The 19,021-nt window shown below is 36.5% G+C and overlaps 1 protein-coding gene across 22 annotated transcripts in view; it reads right to left on the bottom strand.

Annotated features, from left to right (window-relative positions):
- The window catches only part of MYT1L (myelin transcription factor 1 like), a 304,897-nt gene that overhangs the window by 209,357 nt on the left and 76,519 nt on the right, over window positions 1–19,021 (bottom strand). For 21 of the 22 annotated variants that reach the window (XR_010358146.1, XM_064412028.1, XM_064412040.1 and 18 more), the window contains exon 2: window positions 9,986–10,100. The exons of the other annotated variant lie outside the window; for it this stretch is intronic. The gene's annotated coding sequence lies outside the window, so the exon portion shown is untranslated. The remainder of the gene's footprint in view (window positions 1–9,985; window positions 10,101–19,021) is intronic. 22 annotated transcript variants of the gene reach the window in all.

Below are 19,021 nucleotides of genomic sequence, written 5' to 3'. Positions count from 1 at the left end.
TATCAGTCATGGGTGCATTGCTTCTGTCTTCTAAATGAAGATTTAAGTCCAAATTTTCAGCAAAGAAATTAGGCTTATGCAACATTGTCCTAGAATGAGCAGAGGCTCTGCTCTCAAATTAACAATAATATTTACAAATATCAAAAGAGTTCTATCAGTTCCCTACTGCCCAAAGGAAAATGAAGCAGCAGACAGGAAAATAAGGAAAGAGCCAACATTTTGTAGAAGTATTTGGAACAGGAGTGCAAAGAAACAAATGATAGAAGGTTGGAGGCACAGAAACTGAAAACACAGCTTGACAATGGAGTTCTGGCTGGAAAGCAGTAGGAATGATAAAGGTGTATATGGGGGTCCAGCCCTGGAGGAATGAGGGATGAGGACAAACAGACAACTGACTGCAGGAATGTACTGAAGACAGGAGGTAAAGAACAAGTACTTAGACTATGCTTATGGTAAAAACAAAGAATATGGGACAAGAAGCCAGTGGGGCAGTGAGAAATAGAACTGTTGTACTTAGGACACAGAACTGGGTTATACTCAAGAGTTTTAACAGCTAGTGAACAGGGGTAGGAAAGGTCATTGAGAAATGAGCAGAGAATCAATAATGACTGAAAACTCTTTTTGGGTCTTCTGGAAACCAAATTTCAGTTTCTCATGATTTCTGTGCCATCAGAAAATCTCTGTCAAGTCAGATGGTAGTGAAAATAGGTATTTTGCATCTTACTCCTTTAGCAGTAATTTTTGCAGAATATTAATCCATGCAACTTGCTTAATAGAAGAATGGTACAACATTGTGTGGGGGATTTAAAGGTTACAAGCATCTCACAATTCAGACAGGGGTTGAGACATTCGCAGAAGTTTCTATTTTAAAATGGTGTGTACTCATTTTCTTTCCCTCTGTCTCTATTTCTGTCTCTCTTTCTCACACAGACACATTTTCAAAAAAACTTTTTTAACATGACAAAATCCAGAACAAATATGCCAAAAGTGCCAGGTTGCCCATATAACCAAATTTTCCCTCATCTTGTGAATGAGCATGGAGAGTAATGGCATGACTCATATCTATTGTTACCATATCTATTGTTACCACTGCCTCATACAGTGCACAGGACGGCCTTGCTGCTAGGATGAATCAGAACTGCATACCGATCGTTCACCTGGTAAAGAATTTTGAAGAAATGCACTAAAAAATGGGACCACATAACAACAAGAACAAGAACAGTTAGAGTAATTGGATGTCAGTCTAGAAAGCAGGATTCTATCCTTCCTTGACATGAAGTTTCCATAACTGTAATTCAAACCAGCTTTTTCACAAGTGGTCACTGAAAGTGTATTCTTCATTTTCCATGTGATTCACTGAGAGGAGGCATTTGAATTTGCAGAAGAGATTAATATTCAGAGACATACATAGCTGTAAACAAGAAGATCTAAGCTGGAAAACTTTCATGTGACAGTAATGAGTCAAGCCTTTTGGACCCCAGCAGCTCAGGACGGTCCTGTAGATTAGTGGCAGTTTTTGAACACAGTATTCTGGGCCATGGTTCCCCAGCCATTAAACTGAAATCATACTGTCTGCCAATCTCAGAGGCCTGCAATAATGCTAATTTAATGTCTGCTTATCACTTTGGCACTATCGTGACACTAGGAAAATCCCAAAATGCAAATTAATAATAATTAATAACTATGTCTCCAGAGCAAGGCTTTAATATTCTATAGTAAACAAGGTGTGGGGCCACAGACAGAACAATGTCATGAAAACAGAATATGGAACAGCTGCTCATTAAGTGACTATCATATGTTCTGTGAACTGAATGAGGAGAAAATTTTGTAAGAAAAAACAATATGTGATCATGTAATTAAAGAAGTCTTCACAATGCATATGCATGGAGGAGATTGAATTAACTTGCCTTAACAAAGTTAATTCCGGCACGTATTAGCTTTAGTGTTTGGACTCTTTAATGCAGATTTTCCACACACATTATGAAATAACTGAAGATCCAGTAAATAACTGAGATCTGAATAAAAGACATATATTAGTCGTCTGTATTATATTCATCCAGTTCAAAACATAATTACTTTTGGAATGCAATGCTGGAATGAGTTATAACAACTGGAATATAGAAATGACTATTTTATTACCAATTATTCTGATTTTCTACAGCAAGATTGGATTTCAGCCAAAAATTTCCTTTAGCATCATAAACAGCAAAAGAAGCACTTTAGAGTTCATCTTCTATGTAATAAGCTACAACACAGTAGTTTCTGCAGCTCACCATTGTTCCTTAAAGTACATGAATTCAAGAAAAAACTTATGAATTATTCTCACAAGTAAAGAGTACATTCAAACTCCATGAACTTCAAGAGATCTAGGGCCAACACATGGCTCTTTTTATCAGTCCTGCTCAAGCACATACAAGGGTAAGCCAAATCAAACTTTTGCCTCCATTTTTTCATATGGATGTGACTTTCTCTTTGTGAAAAGCACAGGCTCTTTGTGTATATGTGGGTAGATATATATATGTATTTGTATACCTATCTGATCAAATAAACAGCTTTCATTTTAAATATTCTGTCCTTTAAGAATGACTGTGTCTCTTACACCAGCATATTTAACCAGAGATCATATTTTGTAGTAGGAGCTCATTCTTTACTTTCTCTTGCACTCAAAGATATGACCCATCACATTTGTAATATATGGCTACTTATTTAAGGCAGAACCTCAGTTTTAAAAGATGCTTCCTGGTTTTGTTTCTGTGTGCACTGCCTGGGTTACCAGGGCTAAGTTATGTGCCTTGCTGATGAACAGGCAGACAGCATAGAAGATTTTGTTTCTCTAATTTCTTATACAAAGAACACAAAGCCAGCTCACTGGGTACTTCAGACCATACACTGAACCATCTAATAAACCGTACCTCTTAAATTTTAGATTCCTTCGCTCTGCATTCATAAACAAATTTTAAGATAAAGTGCTTGTTACCATCAAGATAGTTTTTCACCCTGAAAATTTTAGCACACGGGCACTTCACTACAAACTACAGCAATCATCATTCCTGTCATAATTGTCAGACTATAGCAATCACAATTCCTCTGTCTGAGCTGTAGACCTCATTGTTCCCTCAAGAGGGGAAGAAGAGGGGCAGGAACCAATCTCTTCTCTCTGGTGACCAGTGACAGAAACTGAGGGAATGGTTTGGAGCTGTACCAGGGGAGGTTTGGGTTGGATACTCACAAAAGTTCTGCAGCACTGGAACAGGCATTTTAACAGGCTCCCCAGGTAAGTGGTCACAGCACCAAGCCTGACAGAGCTCAAGAATATGGACAAAGCTCTCAGGCACATGGTGTGACTCTTGGCATAGTCCTGTGCACGTCTAGGAATTGGACTTTGATGATCCTTGTGGGTCGCTATTAAACCAGAATACTCTGATTCAATGATAATTACTATCCCTTATCTTTTAGAAACTTCTAGAGATCTTACACAATATATGATCAGCAGCAGATATGGAAAGGTCTACAGCACCAGAAGGATTTAAAAGTTAAATACAATATTTAAAATGCATACAAAATTTCTCAGCTGCTTTTTTAGATCATTTTCACCCCTGACTCCATATCAATATCAGATATATATTTTATTTCATTGATCTAATTCTACATACCAAACACAGAGTACCAACTATTTCCATGTTTCTCACAATTTCACAGTGCATTTTGCAAGTTCTAGTTCATTTAGCACAGTCCTGGTATTGCTGTCTTTAAAGTTAAATGCAACTGTTTAACATGGATATTTGTATCTTACTTGATCTAAAGCAAATAGTTTTCCAGTTGATCAAACAAACATGCTCCACAGCTATGAGTCTATCATAGGCAGACTTGGCTTGGAAGGGACCTTAAAGATCATTTAATTCCAAAACCCCTCCCATAGGCAGGGTTACCACCCACTAGACCAGACTAATCAGAGCCTCATCCAACTTGGCCTTGAACAACTCCAGGCATCCACAGCTTCTCTGAGCAACCTGATCAGTGATATAGTGATTTTACATAAAGTAATTTTATAACAGTTGCACTTGAGGATAAACAGGTTTTAGAACTTACAAAACGATTTTTATTTTTGTTTATGCATTTGAAATTACCATAAATGAGGACAGCTAAATGCTATGACTCTGAATGATACGGGAAATGAGGCAAATATTTAGTCAATATTTGCATGTGATTCAGCTTAAGTCCATGCTTTTATCTGTGGAATACTTTATAATATGCTCCCACTTTCTTTTGAAAACCATGCCATCTATTTAAGCAGCAACACATACATTTTGGCCAAAGTGCCTCACTACCTTAACACAGCTAATCTGTTGCAAGACAAAAATTAGAAGACTGGTCTTCTAACTTTAAGTTTCTTGCTTAATCTCAGACAGTTCTACACACTTTATTTCTGAAGCCTGAGGGGTTTTTGCTTTTATTTACTGAAGTACATTTGAGATTATTTTTGGCGTCTTTACACTGGGTCATGAAACAGCATGTTTTGGCACCTGCTAGGCTCACTAGCAATCTGCTTACTCCAGGCTGTCATCCTTGTGCTACTCCTGGGCATGCATCTGACAAAAGTCTTGCAGGTTTGCTTGGATCTGGAATTTTGCAGACAATGGGAAAGAGCAGCATATGAAAAAGCTTCATTGCTGTTTGGGTCAGTCTTCATTTGTTCATTTTGGATTTTAAATATATAATAATTAATGTTGTTAATTCTTGTTCCATAATCGGTTTTATTGATCATGGTTGATGCAACCAAACACAAACCAAAATGAAGACCCTTTCGGCAAAACTCATTTGTTAGCACTTCAAAATATTCATTGTTGAGACTTTCAGGTACATTTGCACTAACCATCTCATCCACTAGGGAATTTAGTGAAACTCTGGCACTAACAGTAATGATTATTATGAATGACTAATTTAAATTAGTCTACTACCCTAAATTAAATGCATACCTTCTCTTTCTCCTTGAAGAGGTTTCTAATTGAGAAAAAAGTATCCGATGCTGAAATGGTTCACAAGAACTAACTAAAACCATGGTGAAACTGCATACATACAGATTATTATCAGAGACTAGTAAAAAAATTGTGCCACTCTAGAACCAGTGAATCAGTGATGACAAATATATACAAATTACCTATTCACAGAATTCAGTCTACTCAATCATCACACCTTAAAATACTAAGTTAGAAGAAGGAGGGAGTGTAATATTTTTTTTTAATTTATCACCTCATGGGTATGACTATGAACATGCACTCAGCACAGTGAAAACACGTGCTCTGAAGAAAAGGGTGCTTTCTGAAGAGTAGGATTTTTTCCTCTGACTCTGAACGCTGACTTAGTTCCTATAGACATAAAGTTCATTTCACTTAACTTTAGATATTTGCAATATATGCATCGACATCTATGCCCATCCCTAGGTTTCCTTTATTCTCTCTAGTAAGGAATGTGCTATTGTACAGTCTGATTCATCTGACCTAGTTAGATGTCTACCTTCCGAGGAGATGAATCATGCCCTAAAAGTGTCTATTTCTCTCCACTGACCATAAAGGCAGCCTAGCCAAAGATAATTTGGATAGAAAAGACATTACATTAGGACAGATAAATTTCACCTGAGAAGCTATGAAAGGAGCAAAACAGGAGTGAATGCTATTTTCTGCAATATTTAACTTCTGTATGATTTTTAAATAGAAATCCATCCACAAGGTCATGCGGGGACAATACTACCGAGAGCTGCTGAGCAGCACAGACTGGTCTCTCCCAAACCACAGGGGAGCAACTCCCTCATGAAATGTGTAAGGTGAACTTGAAATTATAGTATCTACTCCCTCTACACCTTTCCAAAAATATTCACAAGAGAGGAAACTTTTAGAATGCACTGCTTTCTTTAAATGTTGTTTGCAATAAAATTGACCTGGAGTCAAAAACTGTATTTGCATTTCTGCACAGAAAGGACTGCTGAACTTACAAGAATCTGCTCATAGCTTTGTCCTCCTGCCACACTTCTAAAAACAATTTCTTTCTAGCTTTGATTGGCTATGAAACATGCACCTTCTCTTGGCTTTAGCTACTTACTGGACAAGAATCATTAGAGTTTTTATCATATTCCTTTCCTTAACATTCTTTAGTGCACTGAAGGTGTATGAAGTGCTGTAAAAATGCACTTCTGCATCTCTTCACTCTCAGTATGTGAAAGTATTTTTTAATATGTAGACTCGTTAATAAAAGTTTTATTTCTACTGTGTAAGAAGCATAGTTCTGACCTAACTAAACCATGACCCAAATTCTACTTGATCAATGAAGTCTTTTCCTGAACTTCACTCGGCTTTCGAATTAGTCCTCTGTCTTCCTTGGCTTGAGAATGAATACTTCAGTTAGAGCAATACACATTCATCTGCAGTGGAAGAAGGCAAAATCTGCCTAAGGGTGCTGAGATTTCTTTTGCCCACCAAAAGTCAGTACCCAGTACTGATAAGGACAAAAGAATCATTTAAGATCACTTAACAAAGCTAAGTTAGTTTCAGTAACTACAGACTAATCAAAATAATGCTACATGATAACCCTTCCACAGAAAATGTTAAAGTAGGAGAAAAGAAGGTATTCAACATTTAGAAGATGTAATAATCTAGCAAAATTATTTTTTACCTCTTCTAATCAAATTACTACAATAGTTTCTAAATGTTTTCTACAAAAACAGTCAGCTCTGTCTTAATCAGATTTCTCTTACAAACATTTTTACTTATGTGTGGTGTATTCCCCTTAGTCTGGGATTGAGATATATACACATAGCTAGCATAGTGAAGAGAGAACATGATCTTTCATAGTGGGTTTAATTTCATTTTATAACCCAACCAATTTTCAGGATGATTTAGGGATTAGGTGTTCTGTCAGGCTGAGCTATGTATCCAATAAAGCACAAGAATATTTTTTTCCTAATTCTTACTGGTGATATGCCCCTGCCCTGGCATTTTTACCTTTAATGTCACATGTTCTCTTTGGCATGCTAACATCAGCAGCAGCCCATGACCAATCCTGGGCTGGGCCATGCAATAAAACAGCCATGCCTGCTCATAGGAGCAGAGATGCTGCCTAGAAACTGCAATTTAAACATCCTACTGCCTCATTTTTGAAACCATTTAAGTCTGGAAAGACACAAAGAAGAAGAAGCAGAATTTTATGCAATGATTCCTACTACTTACATTTATAGTGACAATTTATAAACTGCAAATTTAGCAACATGTGACACTTTGATTGATGAACTTTGCTTTTTCAGAAGGTTTTACTAGGAAGACTTACACTGCCAAGAACTAACATGAACTCATCACCATGACAGTATCTTTGTAATTCTCTACCTGAACTAACATCAGGCATTACTTTGCTTTATGCATCCCTGCCATTCCATCAACACCCTCACACAAGGCAAGAGTGACAATGAAGTATACAGAATTCACTTCAGCTAATGAGGGGAGTGAGGATTTCTGACTACTCAGTTATTTAATGGGGGGTATCTAAGATGCCATAAACAAGAAGAACACAGGATTTTGCTTCAAAAGCAGAGGAAATATGGTCATGAACCCTGATCTTAGGTTGTGCTGAATTTTGGTCAATAGTTAGCTAAATGTCTTGTAGAAAATTTGTGGCATAGGCAAAACCTGAACTCATCTTTCCCAACTCTAGGTTAATTCTCTAATTAATGGGCCAGACTTTCCTCATTCCCTGAGGCACCACAGAAGTAGAAATAATATATAGCTGGCTAAGAAAAATGTTGCATACCAGAGATTCCTACACTGCCCAATTAGGGTTGCTTTACTATGCCTTTTCACTGCTATGGCAGGGCAAACTGAATATAGAAGCAAATATAAAATCCCTAATCTGTGATACTGTCCTCTATGGGTCTGCATTCTGTAAAGGACCAGAATATCCCTTCAAGATATAAAATAACTATAATAAAAATACTTAAGATGCTGCACCTTTCATTTGGTCCATAATTGGGTTCATAATTTATTACAAGATTAAGCTTAATAGGAGGCCCAGAATGATGTTTCTATCTGTTATCAGCTGAAGTGAGCAATCCTCATAAAGACCATTCACACAGAAAAGTCAGTTTACATGGGCTTTTCTATTATTAGTTTCTAAATTTCAAACTGATGTAATGATATATAGTATGTACAATGGTTGTATGTCAGCCATGTCAGGTCTCTGGAATGTCAAGATTAACAAAGTGTGTGCATCTGGTACTTTCTGCAGATTAAAAAAAAAAAAAGCTTTAGATACATTTTATCTAAAAGAAAATGGCAAAAAGAAAATGGGAAAAATCACATAACAAATTTTAAGGTACACTTTTGCAGCATTGCAGGAGTCAATCTGAAAAATTCTGGTTGCAAAATACCAAATGTAAGAAGGTAAATATTTCAATTTAGGCTTTGGTGCTGCTGGTATCATCTCACGAGTTTTCTCTCTCTCTTTGTGTTGGGGTGGGACTGATTTATTTTTTCACCCCTAAGCCCATGTTCCTTACTTGTCTTGCTCTGTAGAAGACTCTACAACAGAAAGATCCTTTCATGAATCCATTTAAATTCCTTATGTACATTGTGTCACATCTCAAACTTCAAAACTATTTTCTTTAGCAGTCCCCCAGAAAGCACTACAGAGATTCCTCATGATCCCAAACTACAGCGCAAGAAGTTCCATGAGCTCAGCCTGAGCTGAGAATCCATTTAATAATGTCCTGTATATTCTCATCCCACCTTTACCTATTCTTTTACTGCTTTCTTCTTACACTTCCATTTCAAATTACTACTCCTTTCCACTGTGACATACTGGGTCTCATCAACCCCTTAAAGTACATTGGCAAAACATTTATAACTACTGTCCATCATCATCAAAGGAACCAAGTCAATGGACCAATATAGTGTATATATGTCTCTATCTTATAAATTATTCAGCTTTCAACTGAACTTCCCAAGTTTCCTTTAAAGAGTGGGACCTATGATGATTAGCAGAGTATACTCTACTAGTAAAGTAAAAGTATTCTGGTGTTTTTTTGAGAAAACATAGGGGATATGCAGAAAAATCGTAACACAATTATGTCCTGTGATATTAGCTCATAAATGTCTGTGACAAATGGCCCTCCAACAGCCGCTCAGCATGGAATTTGATACCAGACTTCTGAATTTCTGGACAATGTATAGATTTTCCAAACAAAAATTCAGCAGAAGAAAAATGATTCAAGAAGAAACCTCTGTGGTGAACACCAAGGGAATATCATCTATTTTCTCTATATTCCACATACATGGAATGCAAATATATCCAACATTTTAAACAAGTCTGCAAGCAATGCTTAAGAAAAAATGCATTCCTCAAAACTAAAATGGGTTTTATCATTAGTAGCCTCTGAATTCACTTCATCCAAATTTTGTACACTTACACACTCAATTTATACACTTGTTTTTTATGCCAGCATATAAGAACTACTGTGATTTTTTGGAGCTAGTAAGATGGCAATAAGAAAAGTCATACTTTACTAATAAATATATATACAGTGAAAGAAATATCAGGTTTTCCAACCTATCCACCCTGCACATCTGACTCTACTGTAACTGTTTAATGAAATAAAATTACCTATTTATTTACAATTAATTAGTACTACCTTTTTGATTTCACAGTAAAAGAATTCCAGTGCATTCAGGCCCAAAAGGATTCAGGCACTCATTCCTGTTCTTTGTAACTTCAGCAGCAAGAATAATATATGCATCATCTAATTTAACTGCAAATGACTCTTTTAGCATGAATTGTCTGTTTAAAGATAATGCACAGCAGAATTCTTAACTGCATCCCAGAAGTCATGCAGCATCAGGCAGATAAGATCACAGTGGTTACTAGGGGTGGCAAATGGGAAAAGCACTACAGGAAATGAACTCTTGTCAATAATCTCAAGGGAGTGCTATATTTAGGTCAATTGTACCTGAAATCGTTTGGTGGGGTAATTGCTCTTTGGTACAGACTCTGCTCTCTGAGCCTGTCAGAGTGCTTGTAGGTCCTCTGGATTGAATTCACCAATTTTCTTCCAGACTCATTTTCTAAAAATAAAAACAAACAAACAAACAAATAAAAACTTTAATGAAGGACAGCAAGCTTACCAAAACAGAAAATTGCTCACATGTTATTTAATATTTCAAAAATATGCTTTCAATGAATGCATTTAATACAAAAACATGTTTCAATTTCCAACTGATTGCCTTCAATCTTCTAGAACAGAAATTTATTCAATTATTCAGATTTTTTTATTTGGCCCTCCAAAGACTTCCCAAATCTACTGAATACCTATGGCGATTTAGAGTGCATTTGCTGATCAGTTAATAGTCAATGCAAAATCAGAATTGTTCTTAAATCTCATGGTGCATCCCAGTGCAACATTATTCTAGCTTTAATTTGAGTCCTCATCTGAAAATATGGCTTATTGTTTAATAATTTAAGATGGTTCATTCATGTATACTGAGGAATGTGGTAAACTCAGTTTTAGGAATGCAATCTAATGAGACATATACTGACCTTTTACATCAGTTACCTGGATTAATACACATACCAGAAAACAGCATCTAGTAATTCTGTCTTATGATTTTTAGAAGAAATATTTTGCTTTGATACCACAGTCTCCAGCAGAATTATTCCTTCTTTACATTAAAGAGTAAGTATTAACCAGATGAATTTTAAAGTAAGAAAAAGCCTACTTTATCAGCTATTCAGCATGCATTTACCTTCTACAGACAGATACAGCATCATATCTGTAGTCATTACTTAGTGCTTGTGATTAGTGTCTATTGTGATTAAAGAAAATGTCATGATGCAACTGCACTGCTGAAGAATATACATGTACTTTTTATTTCAAAAATATCACAAAGGGAATAAGATAAACTACTGAAAGCTACAGTAGGTGCATCACTTATTTTAGCTATTGTTTCTTGTAAAGAACTTCGAATTCAAAGATACTCATTAAACAGAGTAGATGGCAATAACAGACGAAGTGTTAATGGGGCAGCAGTGGAGTGTGTCAGGAAAATGAAGAGACCCTGAGGGGCTCACCATGTTGTTTATGCTCAGCTAAATTCAGCAGCATTACCATAAATCCTCTAAAAGATACTGACTGTACTCAACTCCTTCTTCACTACTTTTCAGGCAAGGAAATATTCTATGAGATTAGAAGATAGTACTCTTTTCTATTAAACAAACTTTGCATGTAAATACACTAAATATTTACATGCAATTACTAATATTTTTTTTTACAATTTTATAAAAAATAAAGAGAGGGTCTTTTAATCTTCAAAATAATGTGTGAATCTTTATGAAAATTTCTGGAATCATACCCAAGAACAGAGCCTTTAAACAAAAGTATTATCATTTCTCTCATAAAATTCTTTTATTATTTAAAGGGCAAGTTCCAATATAAATTTCTCAAATGCATAATTCAACTGATAAAATAAAATTATGCATCAACCAAATAACTTGAGAGTTCAAAATTCTTGATTTCTGGTTAGTTGTTGCTGGTTTGTTTTTTGGGTTTTTTTTAATTTTAAGGTTGCATTCAAAGGGAATAATTTCTTAGGAAATATACAGAAACTATTCATTCCAAAAATGTACTGATTAAAAAGAAGGATGTTACAAGCACTTCTGCATGCATCTTCATGGTGACCTTATTGTGCCTTTGATCGTAGAACAAAACTTTACCTACATAAGCATAGGTGGATTTATTGTTAGAGAGAAAGCAGCTGTGTAACTTCATGCTGTGTAACTTCAACTATAAACACAAGTTCGTGTAAGAAACCATTATCTACAGAAGAAAGGTCCCAGCAAAACCGCGAAAGGCTCCATGGAGTCTCCAGCAGCACAAGGACAGCGGCCGCCGGCTGCAGCCGCGACACTCCCCGCGTGTGCTCACCGTGCCAGAGCACCCTGCTCAGTTTGAGACACGTCCAAAGGCCAAAATAAGGGGGAAGGTTTTTTCCCAGTCCTTTCCCAGTGCTGTCGTTTTGAGGTCTATCTACAGCTTTTAATTATTGGAAACAATGAGAACTAACAGATCTAAAAACTGGCTGTTGAAGGACAAGGCCTTGGGCTCTGACAAACTGGTTTCCACTATGTGCTATTGACATCCACTTCAAAGCCAAAGATCTGACATCCAAAAGCAGTCGTGGTTTTGGGGATTACCGTTTTGCATATATAAATCTCCACATGGGGAATACTATTCAGAGCCTGCCTCAATACCAAATGCTTGGCAAATGCACACACAGCCATAGGTGACTTGCTTGCCACTGAGAATACCGAAAAATAAAGCCCCCATAGTTATCCGTTCCTATTCTACTGATGATAATAATGCTTTGTTTCAGGAACCCAAAAAAACATTCAGTTACCCTTGCAGAAGTAGAAATAGGGTTCTTACAAGATGCTGAAGTACAGATTCTCCTTACTGCTTAACACCCAAACAAAGCACATTCAAAATACAGCTTAAATGTCATGGGCTCTGAGATGCCCTGAGCAATGCACTTCACAAGTGAATGGCAAAAACAGCTGGAATGGATACTTTATCCTTATAAGCAGTGCATATTTTAGTAGCAGACAAGAAAATTCTCACAAAAGGTTACATTCTGACTGATGCTGAGAACTGACAATTCCCAGAAAGGTCACAAAGAGCCCCCAGTTCTTATTATCCCTGAAGGTTTGGGAAAAACCTGAACCACCAAAGTAAAATCACAAGAAAGTGTCCAGCTCTCATGCAAATACGGCCTGACTTTAAGAAGTTGTATACTTCCTCTAGTGTATTTCAATATTGGTGGTCACTTGAACTATTTCTGGCAATAATTTGCTTTAGTGGTTTTTTTGGGGGTTTTTTAAGGCAAGATGAAATAATTACAACTATTTCAAATACTTTGATAGGGTTTAAAAAATACTTACATATTTTATCTCATATAAGGATTTATGAGGTAATTTGTGATTATCAACAGATTTGGGCAATTAACAGTTTTACATTAATTTAAAGGCACTAAATCATGCTTCTGATTATTCAGAATAAAGTATAAATAAAAATACATGGGCCTAGTCCCACTACTGCTGACATTAGACCGACATCTGTCTCACTTTTCAGTGGAAATAACATCATAATCCAACCTCTAGAACTAACATTAAGTCAAAGGTCAAGAAATATGTATATAAAAATTTCAATGAAAAACATTAAGTGAATAGCAAACAAAGTATTTTTTTCAATCAGAATATGAAGTTCTCAATAATCTGTGAAAACAAAAAAATTAAAGTGAAAAAATGTTTTCCCTATCATTACGTTTGGTGTATTACTTTCTTCCATCAACAACACACTTCAGACTACAAAGTATAAGCACTTGTGAGATTTTAAACATAAACTTTCGTGTAGATCTACCAATAGACAGTTGTAGTGCCAACCTGCTTTGAAAAAAATGTTTCCTAAACTTATGAAACTCTATCTATAAATAAAAAAGGATGATTAAAAAAAAGTGATCCAGCATAAAAATACAGGAGCGTGGATGTCCTTTTTCAAGGAAGAAGATATCCAAAGTTGACATCTGGTGCTCTTGGAAAATTTCTGAATACCATCACTGAAAGCAGACAGTCGATGAGCATCCCTGTTAATACTGGATGCCATGTTTCTTATGTGAAGTGTACCTAGGTAGGATTAATGGTTCAAAGGATCAGTTGCTGCCAAACAAGGATTTAAAACTAATGAGGAAAATACACGACTGGCACTGAGGGCACCTTTTGGAAAAGCTGTGTGCATCCCTTACATGGTAGATAAATGGTTATCCCCTGACTGAGGCCCACTGGAGGCAGTGTGAAACAATGCACTAATACCTGAGTGGAAAAAACAGGGGGCTCTCCTGACTGCAGAAGGTAACGAGGATGGTGAAACCACAAAGTGTTTGCAGTGTTACTGGCTCTTGCAGTGAACAGTGTGTTCACTTCCAGGACAATATGGAATTTGAAAACTGTCTTTAAGGAGGAGGATGGCACACAGAACTGCACCTTAAAATCACACTACAGAGCAAATAACATTAGGAGATTACATTAAAAGTTGATTTGGGGGCATTTCCAAAGTCAGTGTTTAGGTGTGCAGATTTCACCTTCTCAAAACTGTTACCCAGAGAGCCAGAGCATAATAAAATCATGGGGCAAGTAAGCAGAATAACTTGCCAATGATTAAATTAAATGCAGGGCAGAGAACTGATTTGCCTTTCCAGATCTTTTCCGCTGTTTTCTGAAGTAAACCAGAGGCAGTGATGGCATCTTAAGGACAAAAAAACCCACAACTTGTGAAATGGAAGCGTAAAACAAACAATATTGACCTACAGATTACAGACCTACACACTGCAGACTATGAACTATATACAGCAAGAGTTATTAGCTGATTTAGTTTTACCCACCTACACCAACAACTAGTGGAGAAGGGTTCTATTAGCAGCCAATGTAGCAAAGCATTGTGTGGCAGATTTTGGGCAGGGCTGTTAGCACAGTCTGTTGTGTGTCAGATCTACCTAACGACTGCAGGTGAAAGCACCAAGCATCTACTGATTCTTCTGTGGGCTAAAGCCTATTTCTGCCATCTCTTGCCACAAGTTAAATTTTTATTCTCTCTCCTTTAATCCTTAACTGAAATAACTTAGCAGCAAGATTCTCTTTTGAACAGTAAAGTAAAAGTGCAATATTGTAACATAAAGAAGCAGAGAATTAGCCTTTTCAGTACACCAAAATTAAAGATACAGAGCCTGGACCAGAAAACTGTATTTGTACATTGGATCCGTTTCCAGTGTCTCAGTTTGATGGTGAATTAAAAGGTCCTGTGTCGTACCTGAAACATGTTTAAAAAAATTTGACACATCTTTTAAGCCTAATGAGTAAAGATGTAGATACATTAGAGAGAGACTGATCTGTACACAGTTACCTATCTTTGTCTTCCAGTGCCCATCTACTTATACATGGGCAAGGAGGAAGGGTAGAAGAAGCCTTACTCCTACTTTGCCATCTTAAACAAGCCTGATCAAGCAGTGGTATTTTCATACATCACTCTGCTGAAATCTCCTTTACCATTGTCTGGACAGAAAAGAAACCTGTATGGGGAGATTCTTTCACTGTCACCCCAACAGCCGTCACTTGGAAGCTGCAAGTTCTTATGTCCCTTGGCCAGTTCAAATTGATGTATCTCAACCGACTCCTCTTTATAACAGTAATTTATATAAAGACACTTAATATTACAACTCTCAAAAGCAACATACAAATTATGTGTAACTGAATTAAATGCAAAAGAAAATCTGTACCATAGCGGCATACTGATTTTTGTAGCAGATATATAAGAAATGCTCTTCTCAGCATTTCCGTGGCACATCATACAAGCTAATGCTAAAATACCATTCTGGACTTGAAAATTACCATTATGTATACTCAGTTGCAATGATTTACATCACAGAAAGTACTGTTGTGAATAAACTTACTGTTGCTTTGTACAGTACTCAGAAAAATTTGCCTGAAATGCAAATCATTTCTATTTTAGTGGCATTTGACAAAAAAATAGAAGTCTTAATAATGTTTGCAAACTGGTCTATATTTAGGATTATACTTGCAGCATGATACATTTGAAAGGAAAAATAGTATAGTATTTACTGATAGTTATTCATTTAATTACTTTATTTTCATTACTTTTATTTTCATTATTCAATCACTTTTGTTACAAATACTAATCAAAGACTAAAACTATACACATTAAGAATAACTGTTCTTCAGTGTGAACAGAAAGGATAACTCTCCTCTAAGGCTGTCATTTGCCTTCACAAACAATTGGAAAATACTTGAGAAAAATGAACATGCTCCTACTGATTGAATTTATTTGCAAATTATTTGTGAAAAGATTTGAGCACTAAATTAATCCCAAAATGCATTTATAGTCAAATCTAACCATGGATATTAGTCTCGCATGTTAAATTCAGACTATCTCTCAGATGACCTTAGCTCAGAAACCCTCTCTTCTTTCCCCCTTTCATTCACTATTTCTGTCAGGTAAGAGAACAGTAACTGGTATCACTAATTAAAGCAGTGCCTCAGATGCAAAGGTGGGGTATCCCACTAGAGAAATACAAGGCAACAGTTACAGAACATAAACACAACACAGAACCTCCAATAGCAAATAGACAAAAAATCAAAATATGCTTATGAACACCTGCATTAAGAGGACAAAGCCCTAGTGTCCTCTGGTGCTGGTATAGGAGACTCCAAACGGGTCATGGAGTATTCACAGGGCAAGTTCCTACAACAGACTGACTTCCAGTCGTGTCAAAAGCAGAAAACTAAGGTGGGCTGATGTATCAGGTACAGTGGGAACTGCACATCAAAGAGCTGTACTGGCATATTAGTAGAGTGAATTAAAGCATTCATGAATGTTAAGTAATACGTAGATGCAGATACACCAACAGGTGTACAACATGTCCCCAAAGATACAAAACCTATATCATTATTGAGATAGATTTAGAGTTCATTATCTAATATATTACAGCATGTTTTACCCCTGTACTGATAAATTTGTATCAAAATAGAGATCAAAAATTCTTCATCATTTTTGTAGCACTGAGCATAGTCAGTAGACCAGGTTTTGAATAAGTAATTTATGGATTAACAGATATTGCAACATAAGACATACCTAAATTCTATTTAGATGCAAAAATATTTTAAGGGCTTAACAAACAGAGGTGTTAGCTTAAAAGAAAATGTAACAAAAAACCACAGGAATCCTAACATTTATAAATGGTACGAGGAAACTCCTGCCCTTCTATCATCTCCTCTGAATTACAGAACTTCTCATACTCATTGTATTGTTCAAAATCTTCAGGTTTCTCAGTGGAAACAAGCAATTGTTGATGATTGTCCTGGATGGAAAATCATAAAACAGGAGCAGATAATGTAACATACTATGTGGTGCCAGAGAAAACAATAGCTTTTGCAATGGGCACAGAAGATGCAGATCAGGTAGGAAACTCTTCCCTTTACACTAAAATTGTTTAAGATTTATAGAAAGAGACAGTGAGAGAGAAAAATATTTTAAAATAGTCAATGGTCTCACGCAATAGGCTGAGCCATGGGTGATCCAGTCAGCTCCCTGTGACGTGCCAAAAGGTCATCTCACAATAAATCTGAAAATAAAGCATGAGATGGGGACCCTCTCTCCCCTAGGTGTGAAGGATTGAAGGGAATGTTAAGAGACATCAGAAATTAAGACTCAGTGCTGAGATGCTAAAGACCACATCTGTGCTGCTAAGCAAGACAAAGAGCAAAGCAGAGACAAGCCAGGAGAGAAGAGGGAAAGAGAACAGGATGTCTTAGGCATAGGCCACTGAGTCAAATGGGAGAAGTCAGCGGAAAATATGGCAGAAAAACCTAAATGGATGTCAGAGAAAATCCATTCATTAAATCAGATCTTAACATTCTTGTTGAGAAAGATAATGAGATGTGTAAAACGTGAAAATTAAAATGTGGTAAGAGAAAGATTTATTAAAATAAACTGAAACTCTTCAATTTCAGAGGTTGTGGCAAGAAGGCCATAGGAATGCCAGTTGAATATTTTCCATTACTTGCAATATTTTAACTTCTACATTAAACTATTAAGGTGATTCTTAACTTTACAGTTGCTGTGCTAGATGCCAGTGTTATCCAAAACCAGTTTGCATAATGCAGTATTTGATCACCGTCCCCAGTATATCCCAGACCATCACCATAATTAAGTTAATGGTATCAGGCAGCTTTTTCTCTTCACTCAGCAAGGTTCAAACACTGTTCACTGCCATATTTCACTGTTCTAGTCCACTGCTTATTGTTTTAATTTCTTTCTTCAGAGTCCATTGTTTTGCGACAGATTTGAAAAATAGAAATCTCCAGTGTTTTCTCCCTATGTTCTTCTTTGATCCAGGTCTCATTCTCACAAAGCAAATTACTTTCTATGTCCAGGTCCTGACTAAGGCTGAAAACCTGCCCTTTTTCTACAAAAATTCCAAAGCAGGTTTGGGTTGTTTTATTACAGACACTGAAATCTAATAGTAGATTCCCCTCCTGGGGCTGAGTTGCCACTCAAATCACAACAGAAGAGTGGGATGGATTGTTGCAAGAGAAACAAACTGAGAGCAGAACTGCACCTCAAGACTCTGCCATAATGGATGTGGATGGGTTCCTCACATTCCTGCAGGAGAAGATCCAGCCAGGGCTCTGGTATCTGCCTGCACCTCAGCTTTCCAGCAGTAATGAGATGTAATGATGAACTACAGACTTCTGTCTCCAGTTCTTGAGCCTTAAGCCTAGGTTATTTTCATGGTTTCAAAGGACAAGAAGTGACTCTCTGAAACACAAATTCTCAAAAGATTTACATGTCCAAGAACTTTTGAGGTTCTGACCCTGAATGTTTTAAGTGATTCCCTAAGGAACACAAGATTAAAAGCAGTATTTAACACCAGTACTCAAAGTATATTAGGAAACCTCTTACACATGACAAAAACCAAGATGTATTTACAACAGGTTTTATCTTGTTCCCATTTAATACTACAAACCCCCCCTATTTTTAGTAAATAACAGCAGCATAACATCCATGAATTTAGGTAAGACACTTAGAAATTCTCCCCTTGTGCTACCCAACTACTTGAGGAGTATAGTGTAAATTAAAACAACTGTCAGCAGTTTAGATTGATTGTCCTCTTGTTGCCATTCATTAGTGTTGATATAGAGTTCAAGTACTGAAATGAGGATAAGTTAGGCCCTAAAACAACTGGCAGTTTAACACTGTCAGCTTACACCTTAGATTTTCTTCTGTGTATTTTAAATAATCAACACTACTCTGGGTTCAACATTTTATAGCAGAAACTCAAAGGAGTTCTCACCCAACTTTTCTTAGCAGTTAATCAATAAACCTAATTAAAAAAAACCTGAAACCTTCAGTCATTCAGTTGCT

This window comes from Passer domesticus, chromosome 3 (genome assembly GCF_036417665.1).
Source record: "Passer domesticus isolate bPasDom1 chromosome 3, bPasDom1.hap1, whole genome shotgun sequence".
NCBI lineage: Eukaryota > Metazoa > Chordata > Aves > Passeriformes > Passeridae > Passer > Passer domesticus.
The sequence above is the reverse complement of the archived record's forward strand: the minus strand, read 5'-3'. Positions and strand labels throughout refer to the sequence as shown.